The following is a 15438-nucleotide window of genomic DNA, read 5'->3' as shown; positions in this document are numbered from 1 at the left end:
ACCCAGAAGGAAATTATGGATAAAGGGAAAATAGTCCCCCTTACTTTTAATTGTGGAGTTTATTAAAGACACTTTTGTTATTTACCAAAAGAAACTGATGATTGTTGAATGGCCAATTTGGCTTAGGTCGGTTTGCAATAATGAACTTAGGAAAAAGATTATTATTATTATTATTATTATTTTAAAGATTTTATTTATTTATTCATGAGAGACACACAGAGACAGACAGAGACAGAAACAGAGACACAGGCAGAGAGAGAAGCAGGCTCCATGCAGGGAGTCCGATGTGGGACTCGATCTCAGGACTCCAGGACTATGCCCTGGGCCGAAGGCAGGCACTAAACCACTGAGCCATCCAGGGGTCCCAGATATTATTATTATTGCCTTCATTTTATAGATGAGTATACTAAGGGATGTAAAATCAGGTGACTGAACATTGATAGGTTAGGATTTAAATCTAGGCAGTATGAGTTGAAGGTATTTGCATTTATCTTTATGCAAAACAATTGGTATATGTTTATATTCACTTGGGGCAATTGGCAGACATGACATATGAAGACTAGAGACTGCTGTGTAGAGTAGTGAAAGGAAAAAAAATTTCTAAAAATTTATTTATTTGAGAGCAAGTGCGAGCAGGGAGGGGGGCAGAGGGAGAGGAAGAGGATCTCAAGCAGACTCTCCGGTGAGCACAGAGCCCCACATGGGGCTTGATCTCAGGACCAGAATCAAGTTGGATGCTTAACTGACTGAGCCATCCAGGTGTCTCAAGAAAATGTTTAAAGACTTGAAAATATGGCTGCTTTTCTCCACTAGTAACATTCAAAAGCAGGGTACATCTTTTGTACATTAAGTGGGTCTATTTAGTTTCTTGCCTCCATTGCTGTGGAAGAGAAGTAGGAAGGAACTTACTGATTGGCTTCAAGGTAAACTTACTAGTAGCACCTTACCTGGAAGGAATTTATTGCCCACATCTCCCAAGATGGTGTAAAGGGCTGTTGGCCTGTGTAGACAGTGCAGTTATATACATAGTAATTGATTCTAAATATATAAATAGTATATATAGAGGACTGTATATGGTGTGTGTGTGTGTGTGTATTTATGTTCCATAAAGGTGTTTTGGTTCATTTCACATAATTCATTTTTCTCTATCTTGAAGTCTCAACTTATAGGACTGTTCCATATATTTTTTAGCCAGAAATACTAAACCTTCAAAGAATATCAATATTGACTGTAACAGAATTGACTATAATGGAATATAACTCTATATAGTTATATAGTTATATAACTATAATGTGTTGCTTTTACATTATTGTGGATATTAAGTGATAATTAATTTTAACCAAAGTGACTTACATTGGGGTATCCTTTTCAGTAAAGTTTATGAAACACCTACGATGGCAAAATAAAGAATCTGACTCTTAGGGGTGACTACTGATGTCTGATTTATGCACTGTGAGCAAAATGTGATACAGGGAATGGTATCACTATAGATTATGGAAAATTAGAATAGTAAGAAAACTACATTTTAGAAAAATAACAACAATGCAAAGTGCCTTTTAAATTTTTCTTTCTAACTGGTAAACTCAATTTCAGTCAGGGAATACCTTTAATCATCATAAAGTGAATAATAAATCCCTGCTGCTACTCATCCTGGAGCACAATTCATAGGGTTTGCCCCCATGACAAGCAGCCCCATCACAAACCAATGCTTATATAATTTATACTGTTTGCCTTTATGACTTTTAATTTATAGTTCATGTTTGAAACTGCAGGTTATTTTCTCTTTTCAAAGAATTTTAATATGTATGAGATGTTTTTTCAGACCATTAGGCAACTTAGTATTTTATGCCTCAGTTTCAACTGTTTTTAAGAATTATGGTCTGTATTTTTGCTGGGCTCTCCAGGTTCTTCCCAAACACATTTAATGAACAGTATCATATAGTTTATTTTTTTAATGTCCAGGTGATTCCAAACATAAGTCCAAACTTGGTTAATAGTCTGATTAGGTATTTTTTACTTGACATGGTAACAGACAACCGGAGGAAATTTAATTATTTATATAAAGTGGAAAATGAGAAAGAGAGACTGGTATAAAAAGACAAAGCATCAGTAATAATAGTAGCAATGGCAATAATCCCCAAGTTTGCTGGTCTTTTCACTTTCTTATTAATGGTGCCTTTTAATGAATAGAAACTGCAAAGTTAACGAAGTCTAGTTTATTCATCTTTTCCTTTATACTTAGTGAATTTTGTGTTCCTTTGAAAAAAAATCTTTGAGCTAGATCAAGAACACATTTTTCTGTGTAGTCTTTTTTTTTTTTTTTTTTTTTTTAGATTGATTGATTTTAGGGAGTAGGGTTGGTAGGGGCACAGGGAGAGGGAGTGCGAGAATCCCAAGTAGACTCCTCGCTGAGCATAGCTCCTGACCTGGGGCTTGGTCTCAGGAATCCAAGATCATGACCTGAGCTGAAAGGAAGAGTCGGGGACTTAAGTAACTGAACCACCCAGGCGCCCCTTCCCTTGTAATCTTACGGGAGGTTTAGTGCAGTGCCTTTCACGTTTAGGTCTGTGATTCACTTGGAACGGAGAAGTTTATACGTATGTGGTATGAGGTAGAGATAACATTCCCCCCCCCCAGTTGATCTAGCACCATTTATTGGTAAGATCACTCTCTCTACAGTATTATGGTTGACACCTTTATTGTAAATCGGCTTACTGTAAGTGTCTAGGAATATTTCTAGACTTAATTTTTCCATTGGTCCATTTGTCTTGTACCTGTAATTTAATTGATTTCTGTAGCTTTGTCTCATGTATTGATAACTGGTAGTGGAGAAACCTTCTACTTTTCTTGAAGATATTGGCTATTTTGTAATCAGGTTGTTAATTTCTCCCTACCTTATCCTTAATTGCTAGCATTTTGTTTGGTGCTACCTTAAGTTCGGAGAGAATTGATGTTTTTAATAAGACCACGTCTTCTAAATCATGCACATGGTACTTCTGCATGGAGGTCTTGCTCATTTTTTGTTAGATTTATATTTAGGTGTTTGATATTTTTTGATGCTAGTATAAATTACATTTTTCTACAGTTTATTTCTCATACAGAAGTACAGTTGATTTTAAAATATTGATCTTGTATCTTGTGACCTTACTAAATTCTTTTGTCATTCATACTTACCTTTAGATCCATGTATTTTTAGATATTCATGTATTTTTAGATATTCTGTGTAGATTTATTTATAATTATTCTGTTCATGACACTATCTTTTTAAAATCATTTAAAAAAATTTATTTTGACAGAGAGAGAGAGAGAGAGAGAGAGAGAGCAAGAGCATGCATGCAAGCAGGGGGAGCAGCAGAGGGAGAAGGAGAAGGAAGCAGTCTCCCCGTTGAGCAGGGAGCCTGATGCAGGGCTCCATCCCAGGACCCTGGGATCATGACTTGAGCTGAAGGCAGAAGCTTTAACTGATCAAGCCACCCAGGTGCCTCTGTTCATGACATTGTTATATATTTTTTAATCTAAGGAAACACGCCTTTCATCAGTTCTGGAAAATTTCCTGCCTTTGTTTTAGTCGAATATAGCTCCTTCATTTTTCTAGTTTTTAAATTTCTTTCTCTCAATCAGAGATATTATTGTAAAACTTCACATCATCAAAGATACCGAAGAATCTGCAAAGCAACCTGAAAGAAAACGATTATTCATAAAGGAACAGTAGGTAGATTGACAACAGATTTCATGTTACCAGAAAAAGAAACTGAAGGACAGCTGTCTGAAAGGATAGCTAAGAGGAGCTATCAACCTAGAATTCTTTTTTTTCTTTAAGATTGTTTATTTATTTATTCATTCGTGAGAGACACAGAGAGAGGAGAGACACAGGCAGAGGGAGAAGCAGGCTCCCTGTGGGGAGCCCGATGTAGGACTTGATCCTGGGATCCCAGGGTCACGTTCTGAGCTGAAGGCAGATGCTCAACCACTGAGCCACCCAGGCGTCCCCTAGAATTCTTTATCAGACTAAAATTTCTTTCAAGAAAGTGTGAAGTAAAGACATTTTCAGTGGCAGACTCAATTTAATTCTCCAGTAACATTATTAAGAAATACTTATTATGTATATGTCACTAGGATGAGAGAATAAAACAGTATTAGGGGGATGGGGAGAAGATGTAACTACATGATAGATCTAAACAAGTGTTTGGAGATTACCATGAGCAATAATAGTCTTTCCGTACATTTGAAAACTTTATTTATTTATTATTTTTTTAAAGATTTTAATTATTTATTCATGACAGACACACACACACAGAGAGAGAGAGAGAGAGAGAGGCAGAGACACAGGCAGAGGGAGAAGCAGGCTCCATGCAGGGAGCCTGATGCGGGACTTGATCCCAGGTCTCCAGGATCACACCCTGGGCTGAAGGCGGTGCTAAACCGCTGAGCCACCCAGGGCTGCCCGAAAACTTACTTTAAAGGAACAATTTTCTAAAAAAAAAGTTTTCAAATTGGATGCTGGAACAGGCCAAGATTCATTAATAACATTGAGTAAAATGAAATAATTCCATATAAAAAAGTCAAAATAAAGGCCCAGATGGTTTAAGTATGAATTCTAACAACTCTCCAGAAACAGATTACCTGTATACAAATTATTGCAATAAATAAAAAGGAATTTTCTGCTCATACTTATTTTATGATATTTGTATAACTTTGATTATAAAACAAGATATATTAGGACAATACAAGGAAAGAAAATTATGAACATAGATATAAAATTACTAAAAATACCATTAAAAAAATTTGCAAGTGCTTATCATGATGAAATGTATCCCATCTAAGTTGATTTTACTCCAAGAATAAAAGACGTTAGGGATGTCGGGGTGGCTCAGCGGTTGAGCATCTGCCTTCAGCTCAGGGCGTGATCCTGGAGACCCAGGATCGAGTCCCACGTCGGGCTCCCTGCATGGAGCCTGCTTCTCCCTCTGCCTGTGTCTCTGCCTCTCTCTCTCTGTCTCTGTCTCTCATGAATAAATAAATACAATCTTAAAAAAAAAAGTAATTTTAAACCAGAAACTCTCCCTAAGTTAAAAAAAAAAATCTATCAAACTCGCAGCAAGTATCATGCTTAGTGGTGATACATCTGAGAAGAAAACAGACTACACTCTGCTTGGCAAACGTGTTGCTTGTCTGGGGTCTATTTAGGATGATTGAAGAATATCCTCAACTATATATTTGAAGACTTCTAAGTGATAAACTGCGGTTCATGTCAGAAGAGCTGTGATCTACAGATAGTTTATTTTTAGGTGTCAAACAGTTCATTCAAGCACTTTCAGATTTCAGTGCTGGGAATTTGGTTTTGACATTTAGACAAAGACAGAGTGCTTATATTTTAGAGTATTCCAACTTAAATTCATCTTCTAATCTGATTATATATACATTTCATACAAGAGTTTATCCATATAATACATTGGGAAAATCCATAACAGAGGTATTGCTTTAACTTATGTAACAAGATAATGATTGTTGTATAATGTTATACTGAATCTTTTGCTATTGCATGCCACAAGAAAGAGCGATAGCAGATGTAAGGATTGAAAAGGGGGAACAGGTGGCTGGGATTCCTAGATTGTATGATTGTCAATCCAAGAGAATTAGAACCAATAAGAAAATTCAATAACTTTTACTAGATACAATGCAATTATAAAACAGCTAATGGCATTTTATTCAGAGACAAAAAGCAATTAGAAAATGTAATTAGAATAGAGATCCCACAGACAATGGCAAGAAAAATGATAAGGAATCTAGGAGTACCTTTAACAAAAGGTACTTAAGATATTATTTCTAAAATGATAAATTTTATAAAATCTAAAATTATAAAACTTTATTAAAATATGAAAGAAAATCTAAATAACTGAGAAGCAGTCTCTGTTGATGGATGAGGTTACCCAGTACCATATGACAGCTGCCTCTAAATTAATTTATAAACAATGGAATTTGAATGACATCAATAGTATTTTTATTTAGTTATTTAATTAATTTTTTAAAAAAATGTTATCTATTCATGAGAGAGAGAGAGAGGCAGAGACACAGGCAGAGGGAGAAGCAGGCTCCCTGCAGGGAGCCCAATGTGAGACTCAATCCCAGGGCCCCAGGGTCATGCCCTGAGCTGAAGGCAGGTGCTCAACCACTGAGCCACCCAGGTGTGCCAGATATTTTTATTTTTAGATTTATTTATTTGAGAGAGAGAGAGAGAGAGAGAGAGAGCGTGAACGGAGGGGCAGAGGAAGAGAATCTTTCATGCAGACTTCCCTGCTGAGGGTGGAGCCCTATACTAGGCTTGATCTCAGGACCTTGAAATCACAACGCAAAATGAAACCAAGAGTTGGATGCTTAACTGACTGAGCCACCCACGTGCCCCCCCTTTTTTATCTATCTATCTATCTATCTATCTATCTATCTATCTATCTATCATCTATCTATCTATGAAAACTTGGGATCCTGACCCAAGAAAAATTTAAAGAATATGGACAACAGTCCTGATACTACATATCAAGAGTTAATTACTTTTAGTGTATTACTAAATATAGTGATCAAAACAAGTTTTTTAAGATTTTATTTATTTTTTCATGAGAGACACACAGAGAGAGAGAGAGAGAGAGAGAGAGAGAGGCAGAGACACAGGCAGAGGGAGAAGCAGGCTCCATTCAGGGAGCCCGATGTGGGCCTTGATCCTGGGACCCCAGGATCACGCCCTGGGCCAAAGGCAGGTTCTAAACCACCGAGCCACCCAGGGATCCCCTCAAATAAGTTCTTGATGGAGATAGAGCTTTGGAACAAAACAAAAGCCCAGAAATACATTAATATAAAGTTGGTGCATTTATTTACTTAATACTTATAAAGCACTCTCCTTTGTGCTAGTGGGGGCTTCTTCAGGTTGTCTTCCAGGTTCCTTTGACGTGATCCTACTGGTCATTGATAACTTCCTTACTACTGACAACATTTTCCAGACTCATCCGGTACATTTCCTGCTCCTGACCTGGAATCAGCCATTTCTCCAAGAAGTCCTGATTTCTCTTATGGGAAGTAGAATTGCAAGACCATATCCAAATGTGAGGGGTGCTCATTGCTGTTGGGTTGGTACATGTTCCTAGGCCTTTTCAGTTAACACAGCTAAAAAATTAAATGTGTATTTTATATACATATATATGTATACAAACACATATGAGACATATGTATGCATGTATTCTATATATTACTATATTATATGTTATAGAATATTATATGTATTTAAAGATAGAAGCCTCAGTGTGAATTCAGATACTTAAAAAAAATTATTTATTTAATTTGAGACAGAGAGAGAGTGCATGAGTGTGTGGGGGCGGGGGTAGGGGCAGAGGGAGAGGGAGAGAGAATCCCGAGCAGACTCCCAGACTCCGTGCTGAGTACAGAGTCCCACTTGGGGCTCAGTATCATGACCGTAAGATCACATCTGAGCCAAAACCAAGAGTTGGTCACTTGACTGTACTATCCAGGCACTCCTATAATGATACTTTATTTTTTAAAAAATTGTAAAAAAAAAAAGATTTATTTATTTGAGAGAGAGAGTGTGTATGAGCTGAGGGGAGGGGTAGAGAGAGGAAGAGAGAGTCCTAAGCAGACTCCACACTGAGCATAGAGCCTGACTTGGGGCTTGATCTCACGACCCTGAGATCACAACCTGACCCGAAAACCAGGAGTTAGAGGCTTAATTGACTGCATCACCCAAGTGCCCCCCTATAATGATACTTTCAACTGAAATTCAGGAATGCAAGATTTTTGCTTTTGTTTTTATATATTAAAACTATATCTCCTTTGAGATTGGGAATCATGGTTGTCAAGGACACAAGGGATGGGGAAATCCCAATATCCTATCATCACATATTTGCTTTATCCTCCATACAGAATCATCTAGATTTATCTACATGCAGAATCATCTTAAAATGATAATTCTAATACAGCCATGGCCGGCAGGATTACCGAAAACACTTAGTTTTTTGTAAATATTGTCTTTGCTTTTTGGCTTTTGTTATGTAGTTGTATTGTCTGCCTTCATATGGAGGTTTGGGGGGATTCAGATCCGTGTTGCTGCTTATATAGCAGTACATGCTAGCTCAGAATTGCCTTTTGAAAGTTCTGAAAATTGCTTGGGAAATTAAACATATGTAAAGAGTAATCCATTTGGCTGATTATTGTTCAGTCTAGGATGTACTTTATGATTTATTTCTAAAGGCCCTGATAGTACCATGAGTCCGTGTGGTGGGCCTTTCCAAACTAATCCTACTGAGGATCCCAGAAGAAGGTCAAGCAAACTATAATAGCAATCGGGGAGGGTCTTTGGAATTGTAATGAGTAGAGGGACCAACATGTGGCCTGGAAAGGTTTAATGTAGTCAATACTTTTCAGCTACCCTTCAGAACTACCCAAATAGTGATACACTGTAAGTCAAAGCAGGGTGATTGCCATCTAAATGCGGCATTGAGAAAAAGGACCTGTTGCTTTCTCTCAACCAGATTGCTATTTCTATGCAGAAACCCTGGAGCGGCGCTTGCAGTAGTAGACATACATGTATTATGTTTTGGTTGCCTGTCACTCATTTCCCCTACTTTAGCGTAAGCACACTCATTTCTTTTTTTTTCTTATTGTTTAATTCATTTAAAAATAAAGTCAAAGTTTTAGAGCAGTTTTAGATTCACAGCAGAATTGAAGGGAAGGTATAGCGATTTCTCATATACCACACACACGGCCTGCACACATGCAGAGCCGCCCTCTCAGCATCCCCACCAGCGTGGTATAGCTGTTACAGTTGGGGAGCCTACACTGACACACTCTGGTCACCCAAAGTACATAGTTTACATTATGGTTTACTCTTGATGTTGTATATCCTGTGGGTTTGGACATGCATCCATCATACGGTATCCTATAGACAGAGGATTTTCACTGCCCTAAAGATTTGTGCTCCATCTATTTATTCTTCCCTCAACCACGTCTTTTTATTGTTTCCATAGTTTTGCCTTTTCCAGAATGTCATAAAGTTGGAATCTTACAGTATGTAGTTAATTTCCTTTTGAAGAATTATCTCTCCCTCTAGAAATTTTCTACCTTTAGGGGATTATCTCCAACTAAGAGTAGGCATGTGACTCCAGCTAAATTAATCAGACTCTTACGGAATTTCTGTTACTGATGGGAGTGATACAGAAAGGTTCAAGATGGTAGGGGATTATTCATTCCAGTGATGGTATTGTGATGAGAATGCTGATTAATTCCCCGTGCCTTGGAGCTTCCCTGATTCTTTATCTTTTTTGCAGCTAGTTTGTCCAGTGTTACTGTCAATTTTGTGAGTTCTTTAATAACCACTTAGTATATTTATCTTCTGTTTAGAGCTGGTTTCTCTTATAGCAAACAACTGTATCTGATTCATTGGTGATCCCTCGAGTACATTAGAAATGTTCAATCTATTCAAATTGTATTTCTTCTTCCAACAATTCTTCTATCCTTATTTCCCTGCTTTATTAAAAATATACTTTAAAATTTGCTTATTAGTTATGTTTATTGTCTGTCTCCTCCTTTAGAATACATGCTTTATGAGGGCAAGCATTCTTTAGGTAAATCTGTTTCTTTGCATTGTGTATCCTAAGTACCTAGGGAGATTCCTGGAACATAATAGGTACTCCAGAAATATTAGTGAGTTTAATAAAGCTTCTAAGCCACTGTGTTTTAAGTCTCTTGATTGCCTCTGTATGGAGCAATGCTTTGTCTCAGTTCACTGTAAAATGGCGGCATGTTTTTGCTGCAGGTGGTTTTGGCATGTTATCCCTGTGTAGGTTGGGAGAAAATGTAATTACAGTGGAGGAGAATAACCAGTGGCTCTCCACCTCCAAGGAAATGAAAAAATAAAAAACAAAACTGAGGGCTCAAATGGATTTAGTTGATATCTTGATATCTAACATAAACCCGTTTTACTTAAGGGAAATTTTGGAAATACTAGTGTCATAATAAGGTAAAGGTATATTTGACTAAAGGACTCAAAAATAAATCATTCATTTTAAAAAATATTTTATTTATTTATTCATGAAAGACACACACACACACACAGAGGCAGAGACACAGGCAGAAGAAGAAGCAGGCTCCATGGGGGGAGCCCAATGCAGGACTCGATCCTAGGACCCTGGGGTCACCACGTGAGCTAAAGGCAGATGCTCAACCACTGAGCCACCCAGGTGCCCTGATAAAACATTCATTTTTATAAAAAATACAAAAAAATTGCACTTATTCCAACGAAATGACATAGCACCTAGCTGAGACTGAAAGTCATAATCAGGGCAAGGGCCTTGGATTGACAAGGTCAGCCAGGAGAGGATAGCTAGTAGGTGATTTGAGGCATCGTTATAGAGAGTAAGCTCAGGATGAGGTTATTATCCGAATGTTACAATTGCTAGCAGAGGGTAAATTGAACAACTTATCTTGCACAAGAAAAAAGACTTAATATTTATTAGACAAGTCTTGTTTCACATAAGCTTTGCATATATTATTTTACATATGCCTTTCATATTTTTTTTCACATTATCCTCAAATAAGTCCATGTCTTAGCACTTTCATTTTATAAACGGAAAAAACTGTGAATAAGAAAAGTTAGTTAACTTATAGTCACACAACAAGAAAGTGCCGGGCCCAAAGTATAAATCTAAATCTCAGGTCAACTTAAATCTCCTGCTCTTCCTACTACATCATCTCTGACACAAGAAATTGAATCTAAAACTATAGAAAACAAACCACTTTCTGTGGGTAAAGATGGTGGATTGAAGATGTACAACAGCTACCACTCCTTTGTCAAAACCCAAACCTTTCTACAACAGTAATTTTTTTTTTTTTAAGTCATAAGAATGTGAGGACAAGAGAGCAAGAGAGGAACAACAGAATTTGGGAAACTGATAAGCAGACGGAAACGTGGTGATTGACTGAGCAGACTTAAGATAACCGAATCCCAAGCTGGCAATGGAAGAAGTGGAGTCATAATAAATTGATTTACACTGTTGAATCAACAAGAGCTGATACCTGAGTAAGTGAAAGGAGAATGGTCTGATTTTGAAGCAGTAGGCTCCCCAGGTCTACATTCACCTCTGCAGAGCTGTCTGATGGCTTGCTCCTTTCACATCCTGAAGACTGAAGATATGCTCTCTGGAGCAGGTGACGTAGAAAGTCACTGGAGGATTTCATGTACATTTGAGGACAGAAGCCATCCTGAAAGCAGGGGAAAGAGTTAAAGTTTGATACTCAATTGTGAAGCCACTGATTGTCTTTACCTGCACACCTCACAAGCTGGCAGCTGGCCCATATCCTGTAGGTGAGGCATTCAGGTGATTGTTCTCTGGGGATCAAAGCAGCCCATGGCTGTCCAAGAGGAAAGTCTTAGTGATACCATCGGGGATTCTTTACTGAAATAGTTTGCTTCATCAGAACTGAAGCCCATGCAAACTAGCTCCAATTTTGTGCTCAGAGCTTCTAATCAACATTTAAAAAATTTTTTATGGTTTTTAATGGTGGTAAAAAACATACAATTTCCTGTCTTCACGATTTTTAAATGTGTAGCTCAGCAGCATTAAGTATATTCACATAGAGATTGTTCAGTAGATCTCCAGAACTTTTTCACCTGGAAAAACTAAGTATATCCTTTGAACAACAACTCCCACGTCCCCTGCCCCCACCCCTGGCAACCATCATGCTCTGTCTCTGTGGGTCTGACTACTTTAGACACTTCTTAAAAATGGAGTGAAATAGTATTATCTTATTGTGACTGGCTTATTCCACTTAACATGACGTCCTCAGAATTCATTCATTTTGTAGCATGTGACGAGATTTCTTCCTTTTTTTTAAAAATTTTTATTTATTTATGATAGAGAGAGAGAGAGAGAGAGAGAGAGAGAGGCAGAGACACAGGCAGAGGGAGAAGCAGGCTCCATGCACCGGGAGCCCGATGTGGGATTCAATCCCGGGTCTCCAGGATCGCGCCCTGGGCCAAAGGCAGGCGCCAAACCTCTGCGCCACCCAGGGATCCCTCTTCCTTTTTTTAAATTAGAGACAGATAGAGAATCCCAAGCAGGCTCCACACCCAGCATGGAGCCCAGCGTGGGGTTTGATCTCACAACCTTGATGTCATGAGCCAAAATCAAGAGTAGGACAGTCAACCAACTGAGCCACCCAGGTGCCCCAAGATTTACAATTTTTCTTTTTTTTAAAGATTTTATTATTTATTCATGAGAGACACAGAGAGAGAGAGAGAGAGAGGCAGAGACACAGGCAGAGGGAGAAGCAGGCTCCCTGTAGGGAGCCTGACGTGGGACTTGATCCCAGGACCCCGGGCAGACGCTCAACTGCTGAGCCCCCCAGGTGTCCCAATTTACTCCTTTTAAAAGTCTGAATAATATTCCAGTTTCTAATCAGCTTTTAACATGCCACTCATAGATGTGTGAGACAAGGTAGGCATCAGAAGAAAGCCTCTCACATGAAAAATTGAGAGACACAAATAAACGTAAAACACCAGATCATTCAGAAATAAGATCACGTTTTAAAAACTATCAATTAAAATGTCAGAGAATAGAAGATATCACATAGGAAGCAATAATGGAATAACCATTAGGAAAAAAAAAAACAACACTAAACATGAGAAAAATCCCCCAAACCAAAAATTCCCCCAAACCCCCAAAATTCCCTCCAAACCTCAGTGGTGGAAATATCAAGCTGAGGAAATTTTTCAAAAGTGGAGGAAAAGGAAAAGAAACATGGAAAATAAGAGAAATAAGATAAAATTAGGTCAACAGGTCAGAAAACCTAAAGTCTAAAATAATAGGAATTCTAGCTGAGACAATAGAGGAAATGGAGGGGAGATAATCAACAAACTAATATACAAAAATTACCCAGAATGGAAGGGCATGAATTTTTCATGAAGGATTCATATAGTTCCTTGCAAAATGGCTCACCAACATGAAATCTCAGGACAGCAGGACAGTAAGAGCACTCTACAAATTTATAGAGTGTTTAGAAAAAGATGAGAATGATGTCAGTATCACAGCAGCAGTGCTGGAAGCTGGAAGACAATGGAGAAAAATCTTCAAAACTGATAGAAAATGATATCCAATTTAAAATTCTGTACCCAGCTAATTTATTAACCATATATCTAATTAGTATTAAACTTGTGAGTGCCATGGCTCTACTTTATCATTTCATATACTGGGTGCTGTTACAGAAATGAATATAAAAGAAGATAGGTCAATTCTCTGTATTTTCTTTTTGTGTTGCTTTAAAATAAACTTTGATTTTAGTGTATTTTAGATTTATAGAAAAACTGTAAAGATAGTACAGTGTTCCCATAACCGCATAACCCCATACCTAGTTTGCCCTACTAACATCGTACATTAGTATGGTATGTTTGTCATAATTTTGGAACCATTGTTGATATGTTCTTTGTCAGATTTTCTTCATTTTTACCTTGTGTTCTTTTTCTGTTGAAAAAGATCCTGTCCAGGAACTACATTACATTTAGACATCACATGTCCTCAGGCTTCTCTTGACTATGATGGTTTCATAGACTTCCTGTATTTTTGATGACCTTGATAGTTTTGAGGGGTAGTGGTCAGGTATTTTTTAGATATCTCTGAATTGGGATTTATCTGATGTTTTTCTTATGATCAGACTGGGGTTATAAGTTCTTGGAAGGAAGACCTCAGAGTAAGGTGCCATTCTCATCACCCTGTAGGAAGGGTATGTAGTATCAGCAAACCTAATCACTGGTAATGTTGACCTTTATCACCTGGGTAACCCAGTCTCTCTTTTTCTTACTGTACTTATTCCAAGGAAGTCACTTCTGTAGCCCACACGTAGCAGATGGGAGTTAGGCTCCACATCTGAGGGTAGAGTATCTATAAAAATTATTTGAAATTCTTCTGCATGGTAGATTTGTCTTTTCCCTTCTCATTTATTTATTCAATAATTTATTTATATCAGTATTGACCCCTGGGTATTTACTTTATACTATGGATTATAATCCAATATTTATATTTATTTTGTTGTGTATTTCTTTTTGTAGCACTTATTTCAGAGATGCTGTGTCACAAAGACCCAGAAAGTCCCAGTTGTCTTTCTTTGAGTCTATAGCCTTTAGTCTAGATCCCAAAGCAGATAAAAGTGATGAACTGAAAAAATGCCCTTCTACTTGTATACAAGTCACAGACTTTTATGAAAACAAATGCAGTCAGCGTTCTCTGTTAGCAATGAAAACCATTCCAAGCACAGTGCCTGTGGAGCTTACGATCCATTCACTTACTGTAATGCCATTTCCCCTGAATTAGGTCTGTTGAGATAAATTTATGTTGTAGTTAACCTGAGCTGCTATAGAACTTGAGCCATTAAAATGCCTCTTACTGTACTGATTATCATTTGACTCATACCCCTGTCAAGCAATATATGTAGGGAAATGTGTTTTCTTTAATTTTGCAATGACTTTATAGCAGAGAATTACATTTAGAGCTTCTTCAGCAGGTTTATAAAAAAACAATCTTCACAAGATTTAGATACTCTGAATATTTCTTTTGGAAATATATTTGTTGTTTTCATTCTCCCAAGGAATTTCTCTATCTGTGGTCCTCATAGACTTAGGCTGTACATCTTCAATCATATAAAGTACGATAATTGTTCAAAACAAAGACTCATGACAAGTCATTAACCTTGGAAAGGTTACACAGAACACTGTAGAATTGCAGAAGAAGAACAACTTTAATGTGAATGTTTCTTCAATTTCATCATTCAGTGTGAGGATTTCTATCAATTGCTGCTATAAGGCATTTATCAAATTTAAGAAATTTCCTTCTATTCCTTGCTCAATAAGGTATCTTAAAATTTGAGAATTAATGTTGAATTAATCAAGCACTTTTAAAGAAAGGGTCATTTTTCTTTTCTCCTTTAATCTGTTAATGTAGTAATTTGCATCAGTAGATTTTCTGCCTGAATTTTCTATGTTGGCCATTCTTATATTCCTGGGGAAAAATGTTACATGGTTCATATAAAATATAAATTATTTGTTCCTTGAGGAGTTGGTAATGCTTTCTTATAAAAAGAATCCTGGGCCAGCATCCTTACCATTGGACAGATCTTTTACTACTTAAAAAGATTTCTTCCACATTTATTGGTCTATGTAGTTTAATAAGTCTTCTTGAGTTAATTTTGTTAATATTTTCCTAGGTGATCACTTCTTATATCCAGATTTTCAAATTTATTGGTACAAAGTTGTACTATATTATCCTGAAATAAAAATAATATTCCTTATATATATCTTATCTTTCTTGATCCTGTCTAAATGTTGTTATTTGTGTGTTTTTCTTATTTTATTTAAACTTACCAAGGTTTGTCTATTTTATTGGTCTT

At 37.2% G+C, this 15438-nt stretch overlaps 1 protein-coding gene across 1 annotated transcript in view; it reads left to right on the top strand.

Moving 5' to 3' along the window:
- The window catches only part of LOC106560064, a 41978-nt gene that overhangs the window by 24758 nt on the left and 1782 nt on the right, over positions 1–15438 (top strand). The gene's annotated exons all lie outside the window — the stretch shown is intronic.

Source organism: Canis lupus, chromosome 19, assembly GCF_011100685.1.
Source record: "Canis lupus familiaris isolate Mischka breed German Shepherd chromosome 19, alternate assembly UU_Cfam_GSD_1.0, whole genome shotgun sequence".
NCBI lineage: Eukaryota > Metazoa > Chordata > Mammalia > Carnivora > Canidae > Canis > Canis lupus.
The sequence above is the reverse complement of the archived record's forward strand: the minus strand, read 5'-3'. Positions and strand labels throughout refer to the sequence as shown.